This window comes from Equus przewalskii, chromosome 1 (genome assembly GCF_037783145.1).
Source record: "Equus przewalskii isolate Varuska chromosome 1, EquPr2, whole genome shotgun sequence".
Classification (NCBI taxonomy): Eukaryota; Metazoa; Chordata; class Mammalia; order Perissodactyla; family Equidae; genus Equus; species Equus przewalskii.
Window position 1 is genome coordinate 13470794 of NC_091831.1, and position 25570 is coordinate 13496363.

Genomic DNA, 25570 nt, shown 5'->3' on the forward strand with positions numbered 1-25570 from the left:
TTTTTCCTCAGGCTGAATTCCTAGAAGTGAAATTACTGGTTCTCATGGGCTGACATCTGGAACTTTCTTGATAGGCAATGCCAAATTGCTTTCCTGAGAGCTGATTGACCTCACTTTCTGCAGGATTGAGAGGAAAGACAGGTTTTAAAAAATCGTCTTGGCCTTTACTTTTGAGATGGGGTGGTCAATTGATTGTTGAGTCATTCTCCTCTGCACCTCTAGCTACCAGGTCTCCTACCACACGGCTGATGTCACTGTGCTATTGAGAGGATGGGGACCGGGGGCAGTGTAGCCCACAGGTTGGACAGCCCCCAGGACCTCACTGATGTTCCAGAGAGATCTTCGGCTGCGGTTCTGTGCCTCATGTGTTGGATGATGCTGACCGTCTCATCAACAGTGACGTTTCCACCTTTCTCAGTGTTTTCTGTTTCTCTCTATTCCTGGCTTGTTCTGGGGCTCTGATGGTCAGAGAAGGGGTAAAAATGACCACTACAGTCTAGCCTATCTGTTCTGAAGGGTCAGTGTCACTGCTGTCCTTAGCTCCTTCCATCACCAGTTGCCTTGGTGATGTTGTCACTAACTCTTTAGGAGATGGACTAGGGACCAATCTTTGGGGCCAGGGCAGACGTAGGATCAGTTCCCTGTCCACGGCAGCAGCAGCTGATGGCAAGTAAACTTAGATATAGGACAACGAAAGAAAGTTGAAGCTTTGCCTTCTGCAAGCCCAAAGAGGAGAGCTCTCTGCCATTGCTTTTCAGAAAACATTTAAAAAGAACTTTTTATTTTAGAACAGTTTAAGATTTATAGCGAAATTGCAAAGATAGTACAGAGAGCTCCCATATATACCACACAGAGTTTCCCCTGTTATTAACATCTTACGTTAGTATGGTATGTTTATCACAGTGAATGAACCAATATTGATACCTTATTATTATTGTTATTTTGAGGACGATTATCCTGAGCTAACATCTGCTGCCAATCCTCCTCTTTTTGCTGAGGAAGACTGGCCCTGAGCTAACACCTGTGCCCATCTTCCTCTACTTTATATGTGGGACGCCTGCCACAGTGTGGCTTGACAAGCAGTGTGAAGGTCCTCACCTGGGATCTGAACTGGCAAACCCTGGGGGGCTGAAGCAGAGCTTGCAAACTTAACCGCTGTGCCACCAGGCCGGCCCCAGACTTCCCTTAGTTTTGATGACTTTGACAGTTTTGAGGAGTACTGATCAGATATTTTGTAGACTGTCCCTCACTTGGGATTTGTCTGTTTTTTTTTTTTACCCCTTTGTTTTTGGGAGGAAGACCACAGAAGTAAATTGCCATTCTCATCATATCAAGGACATGGGCTAGCACCATGATTTATCACTGTTGGTGTTGACCTTGATCACCTGGGCTAGGTTTCTCCTGTAAAGTGGCTGTGGCTTTTTCCTCCTTTCCATGCTGTGCTCTTTGCATGGAAGTCACTGTATGCAGCCTCTGCTTAAGGAGTGGGGGGTTACGCTCCACCTCTCTGAGGGCAAAGTGTTTACATAAATTATTATTGAAATTCTTTTGCACTAAAGATTTCTTTATTCTTCCCTATTTATATATTTGTTTATTTGTTCAATACTTTATTTATATCAGTATGGACTCACGGATTCCTTTTGCACAAATTATACCTATATATTTTTATAACAGCTTTATTGACACATACCATGTAATTCACCCATTTAAAGTATACAATTCAATGGCTTTTAGTAAATCCAGAGTTGTGCAGTCATAGCCACAATCAATTTTAGAACCTTATTGTTTCCTCAAAAGGAGACCCTGTACCCATTAGCAATCACTTTCTATTTCTCATAATCCCCCTAGCCTTGGGCAACCACTGATCTTTCTGTCTCCGTAGGTTTGCTTATTCTGGACATTTCATGTTAATGGAATCATGCAGTATGTGGTCTTTTGTGACAAGCTTCTTTCACTTAGCATAATGTTTTCAAGTTTATCCATATTGTAGCATGTATCAATACCTCGTTTCTATATTGCCAGTTGTATTCCACTGTGTGGAGATACCACATTTTATTTATCCATTTTTCAGTTGATGGATGTTTGTGTTGTTGTTACTTTTTGGCTAATATGAATAATGTGGCTATAAACACTCATGTACAAGCTCTCGTGTGGACATGTTTCTAATTTCTCTTGAGTATATAACTAGGAGTAGAATAGCTGAATAGTGGGTGTGAAATGGTATCTCATTGTGGTTTTGGTTTGCGTTTTCCAGATGGCTAATGATGTCGAGCATTTTTTAATGTGCTTATTGGCCATTTGTGGATCTTTGGAGAAATGTCTATTCTGATCCTTTGCCCAATTTATAATTGGGTCAATTGTCGTTTTGTTACTGAGTTGTAAAGTTCTTTCTATAGTCTAGATACAAGTCATTTATCAGATATATGATTTGCAAATGTTTCCTCTCATTCTGTGGATTGTTTTTTCATTTTATTGATGTTATGCTTTGAAGCACAACATTTTTTTTTCCTTCCCCAAAACTCCAGTGCATGGTTGTACATCCTAGTTGTAAGTACTTATAGTTTTTCTGTGTGAGCCGCCACCACAGCATGGCTACTGACAGGCGGGTGGTGTGGTTCGGTGATGGGGAAATGAACCAGGGCCACTGAAGTGGAGTGCGCCAAACTTTAACCACTAGGCCATCAGGGCTGGCTCCCAGCATCATTTTTTGAGGACACTCACTATTCTTTCTCCAGTGAATGGTCTTGCACCCTTGTCAAAAATCAATTGACCATAAACAAAAGGGTTTGTTTCTCAACTCTCAATCCTATTCCATTGATCCAAATGTCTATCCTTATGCCAATATCACACTGTCTTGAATACTATAGATTTTTAGTCAATCCTCCAATGTTGTTCTTATCTTTCAAGATTATTCTGGCTCTTCTGTGTCCCTTGAATTTCTGTATGAGTTTTAGGATAAATTGAGTTTTGTCAGTTTCTGCAAAGAAGCCAGTTGGGAATTTGATAGAGACTGTGTTGAATCTGTAGATAATTTTGGGGAGTTGCCATCTTAACAGTTACAAGTCTGGTCCATGAACATGGGCTGTCTTTCCATAAAAATTAAATTTTATTAAAATATTTCATACTAAAGTAGTAAAACATAGCATGTAAATCAATGTATATTTGGTATTTTATAATCATCATAATTTACGCATTATAATATCCAAAATAGTTTTCTTTGGTATGAATTAAGAATGTGGGGTGTCACTATGATTATGAACCTCTGTATATTTATACCTTGATACCAGCTTATGCTGAGAAATAGCACAGAAAGAGTGTGTAACGTTTATATAGCCTTATATTTTACTTGAATCATTCAACATGATGTAACACAAAAGTCAAAATGCATCTCCTGTGGCAAGATTCTTACCTATGGAAGTATGGAGCAAACCAAGCTGTTGTGGTCCCTTAGGTCCTGAAAATACATTACACGGTCTGTCTCTTTCGTCTGAGTAAAAGACTCAATTGGAAAAAGTTGGAACTTCACCAAAATTGGATTTTCCCTAACACAAGAGTATCGTCTTGAGTCATCCTGCTTGCTGCATTGTTGGATAAAAGACGTTGGTGAAGTGATATGCCCTGGGAATTGTTAAGCTGCTTTGTGCCTTGGGGGAAAATTTAAAAACTAAAACAATGCCTCTGTCAAATGTTCTCATCCATTCCAGAATCATTAAAATCTACTCCAATATTTTGAAGCAGATACTGCAGAAATTGCCATTTGCCTTCAATGAAAGTATTGACGTGTCTTAGCAGAGACAACTACTGGTTTCCATCTGTTATTTGCACAAGAACAGCATCAAATGAAGATTCTTATTTTCTGAGCCTGTTCCAAAAGTTCAAAGACCTCTCGTGATTTTGTTTTTTTAACTAAATTTTAAAATTTGAGATAAATATAGATTCACATGCAATTTTAAGAACTAATACAGAGCAATCTCCTGTAACCTTTAAGCAATTTCCCCCAACTGTAACATCTTGAGAAACTATGGTACAATGTCACAACCGAGATATTAACATTGATACCGGCAAGATACAATATACATCTGTCCGCACAAAGATCTCTCAGGTTGCCCTTTTATAGTCAGATCCACCTCCCTCCTACCCCCACTCACTCCTGGGCGCCTAGCAACCACGAATCTGTTCTACATTTCTATGTTTTGGTTATCTTAAGATTGTCGTATAAATGGAAATATTACAGTGTGTAACCTTTGGGGATTGGCTTTCTTTTTTTTCACTCAGAATAATTCTCTGAAGGTTCATCCATGTTGTTTATAATAATAGTTTATTCCTTTTTATTACTAAGTAGTTTACCATAGTATGTACCAGAGTTTGTTTAACCATATGCCCTTCAAAGGACGTCTGGGTTGTTTCTACTTTTTAGCTATTATGAATAAAGCTGCTATAAACATTCATGTACAGGTTTAGGTGTGGACATAAGTCTTCATTTCTCTGGGATAAATGTGCAGGAGTGCAATTGTTGGGTCATATGGTGGTTGCATGTTTGGTTTTTAAAGAAACTGAAAAAGTGTTTTCCAGAGTGACTCTACCATTTTACATTCCCCCCAGCGATGTATGAGTGATCCAGTTTCTCTGATCTTTGTCAGCATTTGGTGTTGTCACTATTTTTGATTTTAGCCATTTGATAGGTTTGTATTGATATCTCGTTGTGGGTTTTTTTTTTTCATTTTTGAAATCCAACATTCACTTATTTTTTTTCCTTTATTTTATTGAGGGCATATTGGCTTACAACATCGTGCAAATTTTAGGTGTACATTATTATATTTCAGTTTCTGTGTAGATTGCATTCTCATTGTGGTTTTAATTTGCATTTCCGTAATGACTAATGATGTTGAACATATTTTCATGTGTTTCTTTGCCATTGTTTATTCTCTTTGGGGAAATGTCTGTTCATGCCTTGCTCATTTTAAAATTAGATTGTCTTTTTAACCCTTGGTTCTGTATATATTCTAGATGCTAATTCTTTGCTGGATATGTGTTTTGCAAATATTTTCTCCTACTGAATAGCTTATGCTTTTATCTTCTTAAGAGGGTATTTTACAGAGCACAAGTTTTTAATTTTGATGAACTTCAATCTGTCAATTTTTTTTTATGAACCGTGCTTTTGGTATCAAATCTAAGAACTGTTTGCCTAGATCCTGAAGATTTTCCCCTATGTTTTTTCCTAAAAGTTATACAGGTCTATGTTTTACACTTAAGTCCGTGGTCCATTTTGAGTTAGTTTTTACATAATGTATGAGACTTAATTAGAAATCCTTTCTTTTCTTTGGCCTACAGATGTACAATTGCCCTAGCATGATTTGTTTAAAAACCTCTCTTCCCTTCATCAAATTGCTTTTGCACCTTTGTTAAAAGTCAGCTGGACATGTTTGTGAGGGTGCATTTCTGGGTTTTCTATTTTATTTACTGATTTACATGTCTATGTGTTTGTGTGTCACCAATACAACAGTCTTTTTTTTTTTTTTTTTTTTTTGAGGAAGATTAGCCCTGAGCTAACTATTGCCAGCCCTCCTCTTTTTGCTGAGGAAGCCTGGCCCTGAGCTAACATCCGTGCCCATCTTCCTCTGCTTTATATGTGGGATGCCTACCACAGCATGGCTTTTGCCAAGTGGTGCCATGTCCACACCCAGAGTCCGAACCGGCAAACCCTGGACCGCCGAGAAGAGGAATGTGCGAACTTCACTGCTGCTTCACCGGGCTGGCCCTGAAGTCACAACAGTCTTGATTACAGTAGATTTATTCTTCTTTTTCAGAATTGTCTTAGTTCTAGGAGTTCCTTTGCTTTTCCATATAAATTTCATTTATTTATTTTCTTAGAGGGTAGATTCCCGCCCCCCCCCCCCAAATTTTTTTGCAGGAGAGGATTTTCCCTAAGCTAACATCTATTGCCAATCTTCCTCCCCCCTCCCCCTAAGCCCCAGTATATAGTTGTGTATAGTTGTAAATTCTTCTAGTTCTTGTGTGTTAGCCACCTGTGGCTGCTGACAGAGGAGTGATGTGGTTCTGTGCCTGGGAACGGAACCCTGGCCACCGAAGCAGAGCACACTGAACTTAACTGCTAGGCCATCAGGGCCGGCTCTCATATAAATTTTAGAATAACCTTGTCTATATCTACAAAAATTCTTACTGGGATTTTGGAAGTAATTACATTAAACCTATATATCAATTTGGAGAAAATTGACATCTTTATTGTGTTGAATCCTCTAGTTTATGAACATGGTACATCTCTCTTTTTATTTAGAAATTCTTTAATTCCTTTCATCAGCATCTTGTAATTTTCATCATGCAAGTCCTGTTCATATTTTGTTGGATTTATACCTAATTCTATCAAATTTTTGGAGCAATTTTAAAATGATACATTTTTAAATTTCCATGTCTACCTGATCATTGATAGTGTATAGAAATACAATTGATTTTTGCATGTTTATCTTATCTCCTATAACCTTGCTGAAATCATTTATTAGTTCTAGGAGTTTTTGTAGATTCCTTTACATTTTCTATGTAAATAATCATGTCATCTACAAATAGAGGGTGTTTTGTTTCTTCCTTTCCTATCTGTATGACTTTTGTTTCCTTTTCTTGCTTTATTGCTCTGGCTAGAACATGTAGCGTTATGCTGAAGAAGAGTCGTAAGAGTGAGCATGCTCGCCTTATGCTGTTTTAGAGAGAAAGCGTCAGTCTTTCTCTGTGAAGTGTGATGTTGGCTGTAGGTTCTGTAGGTGCTCTCTATCAAATTGAGGAAGTTTCCTTGATTCCTATTTTGCTGAGAGTTTTTAACATGAATGTGTTGTGAATTTTGTAAAATGATTTTTTTTGCATCAATTGAGATGATCATGTGATTGTTCTTTTTTAGCTTGTTCATATGGTGGATTATATGGATCAATTTTTCAATATTGAATCAGCCTTGCGTTCATGGAATAAACTTTACTTGGTCTTAGAGTATAATACTCATTATTCATTGCTGAATTCTATTTGCTAGCATTTTGTTAAGGATCTTTGTGTCTATATTCATGAGGGATATTGGTGTGTAATTTTCTCTTTTTGCATTGTCTTTATCTGGCTTTGGTATCAGGGTAATATTAGCTTCATAAAATGATTTGGGAGATGTTCTCTCCTCTTTTTTCTTGGAGAGATTGTGTAAAATCAGTGTTAATTCCTCTTTAAACATTTTGTAGAATTAACCAGTGAAACCATTAGATCTAGAGATTTCTGTGTTTTTCTTTTTTTGGAGGGGGTTTAAATTATAAATTAAGTTTCCTTAATAGTTAGAGGGCTATTCAAATAATCTCTTTCAAGTTGGATGAGTTGTGGTAGTTTGTCTTTTTCAAGGAAGTAGGCAACTTTGTTTAAGTGGTCAAATTTGTGTAGAGTTGTTCACAGTATTCCCTTTTTATCATTTTGATGTGTGCAGGGTCTGTAGTAACATCCTCTCTTTCATTCCTGATGTTGAGAATTTGCATCTTTTCTCTTTTTTCTTTGTTACTATTGCTAGTGGTTTGTCAATTCTATTGATCTTTTCAAAGAAGTAGCTCTTGGTTTTGTTGATTTTCTCTATTGCTTTTCTTTTTTCAATTTTATTTCTACTCCTAGCTTTGTCATTACTTCCATTCTGCTTCTTTTGGGTTTATTTTGCTCTTCTTTTTTTTTTTGTAGAGACTTTTAAACATGTAGTTTGTCACTCTTCTTTTTTCTTTTTGAGGAAGATTAGTCCTGAGCTAACATCTGCCGCCAATCCTCCTCTTTTTGCTGAGGAAGACTGGCCCTGAGCTGACATCTGTGCCCATCTTCCTCTATTTTATATGTGGGACGCCTGCCACAGCATGGCTTGATAAGTGGTGCATAGGTCTGTGCCCAGGATCTGAACTGGCGAACCCCAGGCCACCGAAGTGAAGTGCGTGAACTTAACTGCTATGCCACTGGGCCAGCCCCTTATTTTGCTCTTTTTTGTCTAGATCTTTGAGGTGGGAGTTTAGATTATTGATTTGAGACTTTTCCTCTTTTCTAATATATGCATTTAGTACTATAAACTTCCCTGTTAAAACTGCCTTAGCTGTGTCCCAAAATATTTGACATGTTGTATTTTCATGGTCATTCAGTTCAATCTACTTTTTGATTTCTCTTGAGACTTCCTCTTTTACCTAGGAGTTATTTAGAATTGTGTTGTTTAGTTATCAAGCATTTGGAGGTTTTCTCCTTATCTTTCTTGTTATTAATTTCCAGTTTGACTCCATTGTGGCTGAAGAACACACCCTGTATGATTTCAATTCTTTTAAATTCGTTGAAGTTTGCTTTATGGCCCAAAGTATGGTCTATCTTGGTGTATGTTCTATGGACTCTTGAAAAAAAAAGTGTATTCTGCTGTTGTTAGGTGGAGAGTTCCATAAATGTCAGTTAGATCCTGTTGGTTGATATTGCCGAGTTCTTCTATATCCTTGCTGACTTTCCGTCCAGTTGTTCTATCAATTGTTCAGAGAGGGGTCCTGAAATCTGTAACTGTAATCGTGGTTTTGTCTACTTCTCCTTCCAGTTTATCAACTTTTGCTTCATTTATTTCATACCTCTATTGTGCGGTACATACACTTTTAGGATTGCTATGTCCTCTTGGTCATTATATAATGTTCCTCTTTGTCTCTGGTAATTTTCTTTGCTCTGATGTCTACTTTAGCTGATAGTAATATAGTGCATTTCCTCCTATTTCCTTTTGATTAATGTTTGCGTGATACACTTTTTCTATCCTTTTACTTTCAACCTTCCTATATTATTAAATTTGAAGTGAATTTCATGTAGATAGCATATACTTGGATAATATTTTTAATCTACTCTACCAATCTCTGTCTTTTAATTGGCATATTAGATCATTTATATTTAATGTAATTATTGATATGCTAGGGCTAAGTTTGTCATCTTTTGTTTTCTGTTCTCTTTTTTTGTTTCTCTATTTTCTTTTTTTCTGCATTCCTGTGAGTTACTTGAACATTCTTTAGAATTCCGTTTTTATTTATCTATAGTGTTGAGTATATCTCTCTGTTTAGTTTTTTAAGTGGTTTTGCTATCTATAGGTATTATATTTTATAAATATAACTTATCACAGTATATTGATATTGTCATTTTACTAGTTCAAGTAAGATATAGAAACTTTGCTTACCTTTATGTCCCTTTATCCTCTTTCATTTATAGTATGACTGTCTTAAATATTTCTTCTACATACATTTAAAAACTACATCAGACAGCATTAAAACTTTTGCTTCAACTTTCAAAAGGAATTTAGATAACTTGAGAGAAGGAAAGCTTATTGTATTTACCCATATTTTTGCTTATCATGTTCTTTCTTCCTTCCTTTCTTTTTTTTTTTTAAAGATTGGCACCTGAGCTAGCAACTGTTGCCAATCTTTTCTTTTTTCTGCTTTTTCTCCCCAAATCCCCCCCAGTACATAGTTGTATATTTTTAGTTGTGGGTCCTTCTAGTGGTGGCATGTGGGATGCTGCCTCAGCATGGCCTAATGAGTGGTGCCATGTCCATGCCCAGGATCCGAACCAGTGAAACCCTGGGCTGCTGAAGTGGAGCACACGAACTTGGTCACAGGGCCGGCCCCTCTTCCTTCCTTTCTGATGTTCCAAAGTTTTTTCTTTTGTTGATTCCTTTCTGTTTAGAAAACTTCCTTTACCCCTTCATTGAGTGTAGGTCTGGGGAGAAATTCTCCTAGTTTTCCTTTGCCTAAGAATGCCTTTATTTCCACTTCATTCCTGAAGGGTACTTTTGCTGAGTTTGGGATTCTAGGTTAACAGTTCTTTCTTTTATCACCTGAAAAATATTGTGCCATTTCCTGCCGGCCTCCATGGTTTCTGATGAGAGATCCACTGTGATTCTAATTATTTTCCCTTAAAGGTAAGGTGTCATTTTTTTCTGACTGCTTTTAAGATTTTTTTAATTTATCTTTAGTTTTTAGAATTTTAACTATGATGTGTCTTCATGTGGATTTCTTTGGGTTTATCCTGTTTGGGATTCACTAATCTTCTCAAATTGGTAGGTTCATACCTCTAGCTAAATTTGGGAAACTTTCAGCCATTATTTCTTTGAGTACCTTTTCAGCCCCACCCTCTTTCTCCTCTCCTCTGGGACTGTGACAACATCAAGTTAGGTCTTTTTTTGTATTACTGTCTGTCTCTGAGGCTCTGTTCCTCTGTTTTTTTTTTTTTTTTTAAAGTCTATTTTCTTTCTGTTGTTTGGATTAGGTAATTTCTATTGTTCTGTCATCCAATTCACTGATTCTTTCCTCCTGTCTCCCACTTGGTCATTGAGCCCATCCATTGAGCTTTTATTTCAGTTATTGTATTTTTCAGTTCCAAAATTTCTAATTCTTCTTTATATATTCTACTTCCTTGCTGAGGTCTTCTATCTTTTCATTTGCTTCAGGTGAATTTGTAATTGCTCATTGAAGCATTTTTATCATGGCTGCTTTTAAATCTTTGTCACATAATTCTAACATTCCTGTCCGCTTGGTATTGGCATCTATCGATTTTCTTTTTTCATTTACTTTGAGCTCTTCCTGGTTGTTGGTTTGATGAGTGATTTTTGGCAGAAACCTGGACATTTTTGTATTATGTTACAAGACTCTATCTTATTTAAACCTTTTGCTTTAGCTGGATTTCTCTGACATCACTTCAGTAGGGGAAGCTGTAGCGCTGCCTTGTTACTGCCAGGTGGAGGTAGAAGTCCGGGTTTCCTACTTGGCATTTGCTCATATCTGAGGTGAGGGCTCCTTGTTGCTGCTGGTTGAAAGTTCTGACTCCCCCTGTGGTCTTCACTGACACTGCAGGGGTGGGGGCGGGGGCTCATTACCACTGTGCAGTGATGGGATAAAAGCCCGGGCTCCTTATTTGGTCTTCTTTGGTATCATCTGGGTTGGGGAGTTGGGGCACCTTGTTACAGCAGTGAGAGGATGGAAATCGAAATTCCCCTCTTGGCCTTTGCTGGCATGGGTAGAGGTGGTACCAAAAATTTTACTGTGGTGTTTGCCTGGAGTAGAGTGGTTATTGGCTAAAAGTATTCTGTCTTGTTGGGCTGGTTCTTTCCTGGCACTTTGGCTAGAGAGAGCAGACTTTTGTTGGGGCTTTTTTTCTGTTTTTGTTTGTGTGTGTTGACATTTCTGGGCTATTGGCTTCTTCTACTCCATATGCGGGATATATGAAGCCAAAAGAAAACCCAAGGAACTCACAATGTCATTTCTTGGATACCAAGGTCCTTAGCTGGTCTACCTTCTTCCCTTTACCTTTCAGTCTACTTGTGTGTGTGATATGTCTGTATCTATATCTATCTCTATCTATATAAAAGGTTTTTAGTCGTACATAGTGGAAGAAATAGGGAAAAGTATGTCTATTCCATCTTCCTAGAAGTGGGAGTAACTTCTGGACTCATGGATATTTCTTTTATGCTTTAAGGTCTAATCCAATACTACTTTCCTTATTTGGTCAGAATTTTCTAGCAATAGTCATTGGGATTTTTACATCAGAATCTATCTGAGCTGCTTCAAAGGCCAGGGGAGGAAGGAACCTCACAGAAGGGTCAGGCTCTGTTTCAGTGTAGGAGAGGCTTGGCTTCCTTCAAGACCTTCTTCCATCTGACAGCTTGAGCAGAGGCCTGACTTGAAGTCATTTCTGTGGCTAACCCAATAGCCGTCCAACATAAATTGGAGGTGGGCTAACTAACTGATTGCAGGGCAAAGGCCCCAGGCCCCTGCCAGGGGAATCTTGATCCTGCCCATTTGATTGTGACAATTCTTCCTCCTGCCTTAGCTTGTGAGGAAGTGGGATGCACCCATGGTGATCACTTATCTGGGGTGACAGCAAGTAAACATGAAAAATGTGCTGAGGACCACAAAAGGACAGTGATCAGAAAGGCTTTTTCTTTCAACCTAAATCATGACGTTTTGGGCGTCAGCTAGAGTTTCCCAAGTTATTTATAACTGTCCATCCCTGTTAGGGGATATATGTTTTATCTAAAAATAGGTAATCTTTTCTAATCAAATGATAAATGTGTGTGTCCCAGATGGAAGCCCCATAGTTAGCCACCTCGTTACAAAAGTTCAGGTGAATAATGGAATTATTACCAGCGTGACACTAGATCAGATACTTCAAGATACTCAGTGTTTGGATGTTAGGGCTCTTTGAGTTTTTTTGGTGGACGACCCTTCATGTCAGCAGAGGCAGCCCTCACAAGCCAGGTCCCTTTAAAATGATATTCAAGGTACTTCTTCTCCCTAACAGCTAATTGATTCTGTGTGTAGGAGATTGTGTTGTGTCTCTTTGGAGTTTACTTTGCGTACACCCAGCATCTGGCTGTTTATCTCCAGTCCTTCTTGAAGGATCCCAACGGGGCACCTCAGTCCCAGACTTAGTGGGTGTCTAGTATTCATTTGCTCTTCACATAAAGGGGAATTAACAGAATGTTAGAGCTGGCAAAAGCCTAATTATTGCTTCTCAACCCTGGTTGCTATTTAGAAACATCTGGAAAATAAAAATCACTAATGCCTGGGACCCACCTCTAGAGATTCTGACTTTTTTTACACCAACTTGATAAACTAGGTAGTGTTATTATCTCCATTTAATGGATGGAGACCCTGAGGCCCAGGTTAAATTTCTCCCAGACCCCGTAGTTACTCCTGGTAAAGGAGGATTTGAACCAAGTACTCCCAGTCTGGAGTCCTGGATCTTAATCAACATAGGACCTGGAGGTGGGTCTTCTCCTACACCAGTGGTTCTCCAGCCTGGCTGATTGTTAGAATCACCTGGGAGATTTTTACAAACATGGACACCTGGACCCCACCCCCTGAGATTCTGGTTTATTTGGTCTGGGGTGGGGCCAGTGCATCGATGTGCTTTTAAATGTCTCCAGGCAATTTGAATGGGCATCCAGGGCCAAGAACCATTGAACAAGCTCAATCATATGGACCACCTTCCACTTTCCAGAAACAGATTCCAATGCCCAGAGGTAGAAGAGAGCCAGAGGCAGTGCCAGGACACCTCAGGGGTTGCCCAATTTTCTAACACAGAAGGGGCACCTGGATGAATAAGACCCTCGATCTTTTTATTTATTTACTTTTTGAGTTTACATTGTATTTAATATATTTCTGAACTGGTTGAAAGCATTAACAAATTGAGAAATTTCACATAGATTTCAGATTTCAGAATTCGACTAGAAATGTCAGCGTATCTGGTAACACTTGGTTGGAGCTGATCAGTAGCTGCTGCCTTGTGGTGGGATTGTGCTCCCTGATTAGACACGTCCCCACTGCTCTCCTGGCCTTCCTATCCTGGCCCCCAAGGGCACTGCAGTTTACAATCACCATATTCCTCCCGTTACCATCCTGTGATGTCCTTCATCATGAAGATTTGTGTACTTGTCTTAGTTGCTCTTCTAGATTGCAAACACCTTGAGGTTTCCAACCTGGGGGAAACTCTATCCCCTCGAGACATTTGGTAATGTCTGAAGATCTGTTTGGTTGTCACAATAGGGGCGGGGGGTGCAGTGCTACTGACTTCTAGCGGGTAAGGGTCAGAGATGCTCCTAAACATCTTACAATGCACAGGACAGCCCGCACAACTAAGAATTATCCAGCCTGAAAGGGCAATAGGGCTGAGGTTGGAAAACTCTGCCTTGAGGATAGTGTCCATGCCTCTTCCTTATCTCTGAATCCCCAGCCCCTGGGCCTGGCTGGTGGCACATAGTAGATAGTCAATTACATGTCAGCTGGCGGCCTGACCGATGTCAGACTGTGTTGGCTTTTCCCATGCTCCTGCTGGGTTTCAGCCTAACGCATCGTTGCTTTGCTCTGTGTGCACCATATGGCACCGCAATAAATGAGTGAGTCAATAAAAAGCCTGCCATATGCAAAGTAAATGATCTTGTGAATGAAATCCAGAGCAGGGACACGATTATTTTATCTGAAGAAAGAGACTAATTAAACACAAGATTGCAGCAAGTGCATTTGTTGGGACAACTGAAGGCATTTTGCTGTGGGGAGACTCATTGCTCATTCCCTGAGAAGGGTAATAGGGAGGAAGTCTTAATCATGCTTTTAATGATCAAAGGTGTCCTTAAAATCAATCCTTTCATTAACTGGGTGAAGAACGATACTGACCTAGTGGGATGTTTCAGGCAGCATAAATTAATTATAAATGGCTGCAAACGATCTGCCTGGTATCTAGCTCCCATGCCTTTGCAGGAAAGGGTCAGAGGAAGTTCAGTTAAGGCTCTGAGGGAGCTGAGACTAAGTAACCTGAGCTGGGGTGTGCTGAACTAAGGCTCCATGTCAGCCTTTTGGTGACCACTTGGGAACGGGGACCATGCTGCACTTAGCCTGGCCACCACAGTGTCTGGCCTTGCAGCTATGTCCAGGATGAGGTGGCTAATTTAGAGTGAACAGCTAACCTTTTGTGTTTTCATGGGACTGTCCCAGTTTTAGTACTGAAAGTCCTGTGTCTTGGGAAATCCCTGCCCAAGATGTGAAAAGTCCTGATTTTCAGTGATGAGTATAGAAGCTGGTAGGAAAAGTACAAAACTCATTGTACAGCCCAACAAATAGGGCTGAAAGCAACACTGTTTTAGTGTTACATGGGTATGGAATAGGTCATTTGCCTTCTGCAGTTGCTGTGGTTGTTTTGGCTGCTGCCTGATGATGTCAGCAACCATGGGTAGCCTGTTGAAGGTGCCCTTTGCTCATCCTTGCTCTGGATGTGGCTTGAAATGAATGACCACAGTGTGGCCTCTGGTTAGGTGTTTGGGTGTGTTTTCCCACATGTGCTCATATTGGCTATGTGGCCTTGGGGCAGCTGTCTAACCTCTCCAAGATTCATTTTCCCCACCTACTCAATAGCGATAATGAGAACACCCCCCAGAGATTTGTAATGAGTATCCAATGAGACAATGCTGTAAGATGCCTACCGAAGGGCTTCGTTCATGTGAGTGTGGTGTAGTGATCAGTAAATGTTAACTGCCATTAATAAAATAATAATTGTCGCTACTCTTATTATTACTATTATTGTTGGTGCAAACAGTTGAGTGGGTGTGATCAAGCAGGATGGAGCAGCCCAGGGCTGTGCTCTGAGCATCTTTCCCACAAGCACTAGCACTTCCGTGAATGCACAGGGGCCACGGGGACTTTTCTATGTGGCAGGGAGATGTAGGGTGATTGCCTTGGAGTCTGCTCTCTGGCGGGCCTGAACTCTGGTCACCTGGGCAGGGACTTCGGGGTGGAGGTGGGAAGTGGGGAGAAGACAGCTGGGGCCCTCAAACACCTGAGTTTAGAAACACAATTGACTCATTCGTCCTCTCCCTAGAGGGTTGCCTTCCACGCGGGATGGCATCAGATGGACAGGTGGGCAATATGGATGCCCAAATGTTTAGGTTACTATCTTCTTGACCATGTCACACCAATGAGACTGTCAACAGGTCTGCAGGACCCAAGGGGCTCAAGCCTGTCCCCGTCTGTCATCCACAGCCCCCTCACAAATCTCCCCCGACCCTCCTTCTGGGTGGAGCTAGCTAACACCCCTATACCCCTGTGAACATTTCTTTAAACCTGCATGAGTTTTTTTCTCAGTAAGATGTTATTAACATAAGGAGAGATACTTAGGGAAGTTTAGTCTCAGTCAAATCTTTTTAAAATAAATAGTCTCCTTGAGATATAACTGACATGTAATTAACTGCACATATTTGAAGTGTACAATTTGAGAAGTTTTGTTATATGTATACACCCACGAAACCACCACTACAATCAAGAAAATGAACATATCCATTGCTTCCCAAAGTTTGTACTCTCTCATCCCATCCCTTCCTGTTCCCTCCCAGCCCAGCAGTCTCAGGCAACCGATAATCTGCTGTCTGTTACTGTAGAATTGTTTGCATTTTAAAAGAATTTTACACAAATGGAACCATATAGTCTTTACTCTTTTGCCTGGCTTCTTTCACGCAGTTTAATTATTTGAGATGTATCCATGTCTGTGTGTATCAGTAGTTTGTTCCTTTTTATTGCTGAGTAGTATTTCGTTGTATGAATATGAATATATCCCAATTTATTATCCAGTCACATGTTGATGGACATTTGGGTTAATTCTAGTTTGGGGGATGTTACCTACAAAGCTGCTATGAACATTTATGTGTAAGTATTTATATGGATAAATGTGATCAGTCCTCTTGGGTAAATACGTGGGAGTGGAATGGCTGCATCATATGGTCGGTGTGTGTTTAACATTTTAAGAAACTGTCAAACTGTTTTCCAAAATCCCATTGCTATTTACATTCCCACCAGTAGTGTATAAGAGTTCTAGTTTCTCCACATCCTTGCCAACACTTGGTAAGTTCAGTCTTTTTAATTTTAACCATTCTAATATGTGTGTAGTGGTATTTCATTGTGGTTTTAATTTGCATTTCCTTAATAACAGTGATGTTGAGCATCTTTTTATATTCTTATTTGCCACCTTTATGTCTTTCTTAGTGAAGTGTCTGCTCAAATCTTTTGCTCAGTTTTGAAAAATAGGTTATGTGTTTTTCTTATTATTGAGTTTGAAAGTTCTTTACGTGTACTGGATCCTTTACTGGATATATACTTTGCAAATATTTTCTTCCAGTCTGCGGTTTGTCTTTTCATTCTCTTGAGAGACTGTTTTGAAAAGTAAGTTTTTAGTGTTGATTAAGTCCAATTTATTAACTTTTTTTTCATGAGTAGTGATTTTGGTGTCATATACATCATGAAACCATCACCATTAATGTATCCATCATGCCCAAAAGTTTGTAATCTCTCACTCTCTAACCTAAGGCCACAAACATTTTCTTCTCTGTTTTCACCTAGAAGTTTATTTCTTTTCCTTTTACATTTAGGTCTATGATCCATTTTGAAGTGAATTGCAAGGTGTGGATCAAGGTTCATGTTTTTGCAATGGATATCCAATTGTTCCAGCACCATTTGTTGAAAGCACTGTCCTTTCTCTACTGCATTGTCTTTGCACCTGTCCCAAAACTTAGTTGTCCCTATACATGTGGTCTTTTCCCTAACTCTTTATTCTTGTCCATTGATCTTTTTGTTTATGTTGATGCTGGTGCAACACTGTCTTGATTACTGTAGCTTTATAATAAGTCTCTACTTTGTTTCTCTTTTTCAAAGTAATTTCCAATACAATTTTAAATAGAAATGGTAAGGGCAGACATCCTTGACTTGTTCTTGATTTTAGGGCAAAAGTCAACAGTTTTTTTTCTTGAATCAAGTATGACGTTAGCTGTATGTTTTTTGTAGATGCCCTTTGTAAGATTGAGGAAATTCCTTCTACTGCTAGTTCACTGAGAATTTTTTTTTATCAGGAATGGATGTTGGATTTTGTGACATGCATTTTCTGAGTCTTTTGAGATAATCATATGGTTTTTCTATTTTTAGTTTGTTAATATGGTGAATTATATTGATTGATTTTTGACTGTTAAACCAATCTTATGTTTCTAGGATAATTCCACTTGGTCATGAAGTATCTCATTTTTATATCTTGTTGGATTTGATTTGATAAAATTCTGTTTAGATTTTTTACATCTATGTTCATAGGGATATTGGTCTGTAGTTTATTTTCTTGTGATATCTGTCAGACTTTGGGATGCTGGCCTCAGAGAGTTGGGAAGTGCTCTCTCCTCTTCAAGTTTCTCAGAGAGTTTGTGTGGAATCGGTATTATATTATTTCTCCCTTAAATGTTTGGTAGAATTCACCAGTGAAACCATCTGGGCCAGTTTTCTTTGAGGGAAGGTTTTAAACTACAAATTCAATTTTCTTTAATAAATGTAGGGCTATTCCAGGTAGTTACTACTTCTTGATTAAGCTTTGGTAGTTTGTGTCTTTCAAGGAATTTTCAATTTTACTTAAGATGCCAAATCTGTTGGCATAAAGTTAATCATAATATCCCCTTTATAATCATTTTATTATCTGTAGAATCTATAATGATATTCTCATTCCTGATATCGGTAATTTGCGTCTTCTCTCTTTTGTCTTCTTGATTAGTCTGGCTCAGATTTAACAATTTCATTAATGTTCTTTAAGAATCAGTTTTGGGTTTGATTTTCTCTTTCATTGATTTCTGATCTTATTTCCTTTCTTCTACTTACTTTAGGTTCAATTTGCTCTTTGTTATCTAGTTTCTTAGGGTGGAAGCTGAGGCCATTGATTTGAGGCCTTTCTTCTTTTCTAACATAGCTGTCCTGTGCCATAAATTCTCCCTCATGTATTGCTCTAGTGGCATCTAACAAATTTTTACATGTTGTATTTCATTTTAATTCACTTTCAAACACTTTCTAGTTCCCTTGTGATATTTTCTTTGACCTATGGGTTCTTTAGAAATGCGTCGTTTAGTCCTTAAACATTTGAAGACTTTCCAGAGATCTTTCTGTTATTGATTTATAATTAAGTTCTGTTGGGGAAGGAGAATATACTTTGTATTACTTGAATTTTCAATTTATAGAGATTTGTTTTATGGACCAGAATCTTGGTAAATATTCTGTGCACACACACAAAGAGTGTTCAGCTGTTATGAAGTCCTCTGTAAATATCAACAAGTCACGTTGATGGACTGTGTTCAGTTTTCTATATCCTTACTGATTTTCTGCCCACTCGTTCTATCAATTATTGAGAGAGGGGTATTGAAATATCTGACTATATTTGTGGATTTCTCTACTTCTCCTTTCAGTTCTATCATTATTATTTATTTTGCTTTATGCATTTTGAAACTCCATTATTAGGGGCATAAACATTTAGGATTGTCATATTTTCCTGATGAATTCCTCCCTTTATCATTATGAAATGACGTTCTTCATTCTTTGGTCTTAAACGTGTTTTGTCTGATGTGAATATAGCCAACATGATCCATGGACACTGTGAGGTAATAAATTTGTTTTGTTATAAGCCTCCAAGTTTGTGATAGAGAAGAGAAATAGAAAACCAGTGCACAGAGTGTAGAGTTCTACACGGGAGATTTTTTTCTGTGCTTGGATGGTGTAGTCCCACTTTCTTCTTGCTTGCATTGTTTCTGAGAAGAAATCTGCTGTCATCCTTCTCTTTGTTCCTGTGTGTGTAATGTGTCTTTTTCTTCTTCTGTTTTAACTTTGGCTGCTTTGAAGATTATTTTCTTTATAGTGATTTTGAATAATTTGACTACAGTCTACCTTGGGCTCATCTTCTTCACATGTCTTTTGTTTGGGTGCATTGAGCTTCTTGGATCTGTGGGTTTACAGTTTCCAATAAATTTGGAAAATTTTCAGCCATGATTTGTTCACATGTTTTTTTCTGTGGTCTTTGCCCTCTTTTCTCATCTCCTTTGGGGACTCAGTCACACATATGCTAAGTTGTTTGAAGGTGTCCCACAGCTCACTCTTAGTTTGTTCATTTTAAAAATTCTTTTTTTCCATTTCTCATTTTGGAGAATTTTTATTGCTGGTCTTCAAGTTTAAAAATCTTTTCTTCTGTGATGTTTAGTTTGCCGTTAATCCCACTGAGTGTATTTTTAATCTCAGACATTATAGTTTTAGTCTCTGGGTTTGGGTCTTTTTCATATCTTTCATGTCTCTACTTAACTTTTCACACATATGACATACAGTTTAATACTGTTTTAGTGTTCTGTCTGGTAGTTCTAATATCTGTGTCAGTCTGGGTAAGTTTCAAATTATTGACTCTTTTCCTCATCACGGCTGTTAATTTTCTGCTTCTTTGCACGCCTGGTAATTTTTCATTGGATTCCAGACATTTGACTTTTGCCTTTTGTATGCTGGATGTTTTTGTTTTATTGAGCATTGTTTTCAATTATTATAAATATTGAGGAGCATTCTTCTGGGATGTACTTACATTTCTTGGAAACATTTGATCCTTTTGAGTCTTTCTTTTAAGATTTTTTAGGCAGGGCCAACGCTGTGTTTAGTTTGGGGTTAATTATTCTCCGCTATGGAAGCAAGGGTGAATTATGAGTTTTTCCAGTCTGAGGGGACAGGCACCACTCCCCATCCTGTTGAGTGCTGGATACTGTTCCCTCTTCTCCTTTTGGGTTATTCATTCTCCAGCCTTGAGTAGTTTCCTCCCACACTGTGCTGATCAGACTCTGCTGAATGATCCTGGGGGACCCTCGGCTGGTCTCTGGAGTTTTCTCTCTGTGAAGCTGTCTCCTCTCTGGTACTTTGTCTTGTGAAGCCAAGCTGCTCTGTCTTCCTGGACTCTCAGGTCTGTGTCCTCAACTCAAAGCTTCTCCTGAATTGCCCACATTCTCCCTCTTGGTTCTGCACTCTGGAAACCCCTGCAAGGCAGCAAGCTGGGCCACTGTGGGTTCATCTGGTCTATTTCTTGACTCTCCAAGACCACTATCTTCCTCTGCATAATCTTTAGTCTCTTGAAAACTGCTGTTTCAAACATTTTTTGTCCAGTTTTTTAGTTTTTTTCAGGCAAGAGGGTAAATTTTGTCCCTCTTTTTCCACCGTGGCTGGGAGCAGAAATATAAACCTTCTGTTTTACACGGTCAGATTTAGCCTACATTCCTGTTCAAACTCACTTTTGTGATTGCAAGAATTAGAACATTTGCTATCTTCCTCTTCTCATCTAATCTGCTTTCCCACAATGTTTTGATGACCTCTGTGCTTTCCCCTGAATTCTGTGACTTAATACATTCTATTTTTACTCACTAATCTTGATTGACTTTCATCCTTTAATGCAAGAAATTTCTCTTCTGACCAATACTATCTGACATGCACACAGTGCATTTCTTCTTCATCCTCCCATCCATCAACCAAGGAACGGCAGTCCTGCCCTGCTGCCATGGACCGAATTGTGTTCCCCTCAAATCATATGTTTAAGCCCTAACCCATCATGTGATGGCATTTGGCGGTGGGACCTTTGAGAGGTAATTAGGTATAGATGAGGTCATGAGAGTGGGACCCCGTGGTGGGATTAGTGTCCTTCTAAGAAGAACTCTTTCTCGCTTTCTCCTCATGCACATACTGAGGAAAGGCTGTATGAGGACATATTGAAAAGGTGGCTGTCTGCAAGCCAGGAAGAGCTCTCACCAGAAACCAAAACCTGCTGGACCTTGGTCTTGGACTTTCCAGCCTCCAGAACTGTGAGAAAATAAATTTTTATTGTTTAAACCACCAGTCTGTGGTATTTTGTTACGGCAGCCTGAGTAGACTAACAGACCTGCCATCTTTACGCAGACATTTGCCCTCTCTCTCTGTCTTCTTACTCAGGCTGCCATCTTGGGGTTTTTCTTACCTTAAAGCTATTCTATAACCTGCACTCTAGTGTCTTTCTTCGTCTCCTTCTCTTTTTAGCCCTTGCACTCTCCTAGGCCAAGCCCTCCTCATCCTGGTCTATAATAGCCTTTTTCTTTCTAGGTCATCTATTCTACACATGATGCCATGGTATTTCTGTAAAGCACAGTTCTGGTCATGGCACACCTCTTCTCATATGCCTTCAGTGACTCCCATTGTCCTCAGAAATGATGCTCGAAGGTTTTGAGTTTCTCCCTTCTTAATGTCTTTTTCAATCTGCCACTTGGATATATTTTCTCCTCTGTGCCCCCATGGAGGGTTTATTTTCTCCTCTAGTCATTGTACATATCACTTTCTTCCTGGTAATTAGCTATGAAATAATTTACTAGCCTGCAAACTCCTTGAAAGTGCACCAAGATCGGAGCACTTCACAGAGCCTTGTACATATTAGCTTCTTGCCAAATGCCTGCATCAGAATTTCCCAATTTCTTTTAATGGTCTGGATTTTAAAACAACACTAAGAAATTTTTAGAAAAGAATAGAAAATTGCCATAATAACCCTACCCTAATACGACTTATTTTTGCACTTCATCCTTCAGTCTTTATGCCTCTATTTTCAGAGCTGTATTCATAATCAACATACAAATCAAAGTTTTTTTTTAAAAAAAACTTACTGCTTTGTACATTTCCCCCTGTACCTAGTTTTATCATTTTAAGTAACTGTTACATCCCATGAAGTCAAAGTACCGTAACTGACTAGGTTGTATTAAGATTTATTGGATTCAAACCTGTAGAAATGTTAGCACCATGTCAGGTTTCCCCTTGTCCAGGGGAGCTGACTCTGTTTTGGCCCCAGCCTGGGTCCCCCAATTAATGTAGCTTAGCCCCTTCACTGGTTTCCATGAGAAATACCAGCAGATCAATAAATCTGTGGCCTTTTTTACTGAAGATCTGTGGGCCTAGGCCGGGATCACATTGCACTGCGTAGAGCCTTTTACTTGCGAAACCCTCAATAACCATAATCTCTTCTCTATGGAGAACCCCCAAATCTGACTCCCATTCTGCCCCTCCCACACCCAGTGTCCAGCCTTCGTTCTCGGTTTCCCTGGAAGTTCAAATTTCTCATCCTTGTGTCATTCAGAGCAATTCGTTTTCCCCAGCAACCTCTTGCAGTGTGTGCAACCAAGCTCAGTAGGACAGAGTCCTCCAGGTATGGGCCATGCCCTCCTGGGTGGAGACAAAGCATAGGGCGTGATAAATATCCCTCAAACCACCCCCCACCCTGGGCTGTGTAAGGCATGGAAAGAGGAGGAAAGTGGTGAGTACAGCACGGGGCTTGCTACGGGTTCCCCACCTTTCCTGGAGTGGGGCTCAGTTGGAATCTCCCTGGGATGCCCTGTTGGTGAGCACCAAATGGCCACCCAACCCAAGGTCTTCCAAGGTCGGGTGCTAACTCATCTTCCAAGGTGTTGACAGGGCCTGGCTTTTGGCCCATGGGAAGCAGGACTGTGGATGAGTGGGTGCTTTCATGGCAATGCATTAACTTAGAACAGGGTCCGTGGTGCTGGGACACTGCAGAGGTAAGTGTGGGTCTTGGGGAAGCTGAGACGCCTGTTCGTCTCGGAGGGGCAGCTGCTGCAGGGTGAAGGTACCCATCTTCCTTCTCTCCACTTTCTGGGGAAGCCAGTGTCTTGATGGTGCTGGATTCCTACTTTCATGGCCAGTTATTGGGATTCTCTGGGTTGAAGAAACCCAGCTTGAACTGGCCTAAGCAGGAAAGCGTTTATGGCTCCTGTTGCCAGGAAGGGCCCTGTAACAGCTCATGGGGTTGGTAAGAGCTACCAACCGGGTCCCGAGCTGAAATTATACTCAAAACCACTGTGACTTGCTCTCTCTCCTGTATGTCTCCATCTCATCTCATGCTTAATGTATTCTCTCCAACTGAAAATGGGCCCTTTTCTCCATGTTTCAGGGTAGGTGGCCACTGGCAGTCTCACCTCCGTGCTCTTCTGGCACCAGAACCTTCAGCTCCAAATTGTTAAGTCTGAGGGGAGACATATTGGTCCAGCTTGGGAATCATGATGTCCTTCGACCAATCCCACCCAGGAGAATTGGATACTGTGATGGCTCAAGTCCCGGATGTGGAGGTGAATAGCAGAAGAGGGGAGACTGGAAAGCTTGTGCATCAGAGAAACAGTCCTGTTCTGTAGCCCTGGGCCCACTCCTTCCTGCATCCAGGGCCTGGCTGCTCATACTGTTGACTCAGTTCTGAACTGATGTCTCCATGGACTCTGCACCTGATTCCAGATCATTAAAGCCCACGTACTTGCTTGAGCTCAGGTGCGATTCTAACTGTTTTGAAACTCTCTTCTGGAAATCATATTGAAATAATTGTGATCACGTGATCCATCACACATTAACCCAAGTTAGCACCTTTCTACCTCCTTGTATAAAAGTGTCAAATCTCTGGGTGAATGTTTCACAAAATGCCCATGTATAAGATCAAGCATGTCTAATTCGAACTACCTGTGGGAAGGACAATCTGGATTAGAAAAACATCGGAATCCTGATTTATATTTTAAGTAATTCAAGTTTCTGTGTTACTGATTAGGGTTCTAGCGACAGACAGACAAAAGCCACTCTGGGTGGTCTCGGTAGAAATGACTTATTAGGAAGTCTAGCTAGCCCACAGGATGGTGAGGATAGCTGAAGAGACTGTCTTGTGGCTCTACTCCAGGAATGACTCCCAAGACCACATTGTAGGACTCGGCTGCCAACGGAGCTGCTGCGTCCCCATGGTCAGAAAGCAGCTGGATGAGGACGCCACCTGCCCCGGCTCCTGGCTCCACAACTGAACCAGCTCTGCCAGGATCTGTCAGCAAAACGGACGCATGGCGCCTCTCTCTCTCCGTGTAATGCCTTCCCAAGTTAAAGTCTCACGCAAGCACCTTTTCCTCTGTGCAATTTCACTCTCAGTCAAGGTCGTGTGCAAGTACACGTGACTGTTGGACTAAGTCACACCTGGAACTCGAGCTGCAAGGGAGTTTAGGCGAGTCCGCGTGGAGCTTTCCAGCCTCTGTGCAGTAGACGGGGTTGGGCTTGGAACAGATGTTGAATGAGCATCTTCTCTGGCTTCCCCTAATCCTCACAGAGAGAAGATGCTTGATAAATGTGTGTGAATGTTTGCGTGTGTGTGCGCGCGCTATAGACTGAATGTTTGTTCCCCCCCTCAATTCATATATTAAATCCCAGTGCCCAAGGTGATAGTATTTAGAGGTGGGGCCTTTGGGAGGTGATTAGGTCATGGGTGTGGACCTTCATGAAGGGCATTAGTGCCTTCATAAAAGAGACCCCAGGGGCTGGCTCTGTGGCCGAGTGGTTAAGTTCACACACTGTGTTTCAGCGGCCCAGGATTTCGCGGGTTCAGATCCTGGGTGCAGACATAGCACTGCTCATCTAAGCCATGCTGAGGCGGCGTCCCACATAGCACAACCAGAGGTGCTCACAACTAGAATATACAACTATGTACTGGGGGGCTTTTGTGGAGAAGAAGAAGAAGAAGAAGAAAAAGAAGATTGGCAACAGATGTTAGCTCAGGTGCCAATCTTAAAAAAAAAAGAGAGACTCCAGGTCCTTCCACCATGTAAGGACGCAGTGAGAAGATGGTCATTAGTGAACCAGAAAGCTGGCTCTCACTACGTACTGAATCTGCCAGCCTTGGACTTCCCAGCCTCCAGAACTGTGAGAAATAAATTTCTGTTGTTTAGAAGCCACCCTGTCTGTGGTGTTTTTGTTGTGGCAGCCCGAATGGACTAAGACAGTGTGTGAGAACAGAAAGCACTGGACCGGGAGTCAGCTGACCCTAATTCTGAGTAAGCCCCCTCCCTTATCTGGGCATCACTTTCTTTATCTGTCAGGTTATGGGGTTTGACTAAAGGGTCTTGAAGGTCCCTTCCAGTTTGAATAGTCCATGTTCCTCTGAATTTTTTGACAATAACTGAGATGCAGAGAAGGAAATCAATCAAGTTGATAGAAGAAGCTTTTGTTTTGACTTATTGATGCCTGCCTATTTCCCTGAAAGGATCTGAGTAATCTTAGTAATAATTTTCACATTATCTATACACACCCATATACATCTTTACCTACGGGAAAGTGACTGTGCTTTTAAAAGTATAAACTCCTTAGGACGGTAGAAAAGCCTGTGAAAGTCCCTCTCACTGCTATTACCTACTGCGGAACAC

The 25570-nt window shown here is 40.2% G+C and overlaps 1 long non-coding RNA gene across 1 annotated transcript in view; it reads left to right on the forward strand.

The window, feature by feature from the left end:
• Positions 1-24899, forward strand: part of LOC139078498 (uncharacterized) — an 88497-nt gene extending 63598 nt beyond the window's left edge. The window contains exons 3-4 of the long non-coding RNA XR_011531507.1: positions 23302-23476; positions 24067-24899. This is a non-coding gene — a long non-coding RNA (uncharacterized lncRNA). The remainder of the gene's footprint in view (positions 1-23301; positions 23477-24066) is intronic.
• Positions 24900-25570: the final 671 nt, after the last annotated feature.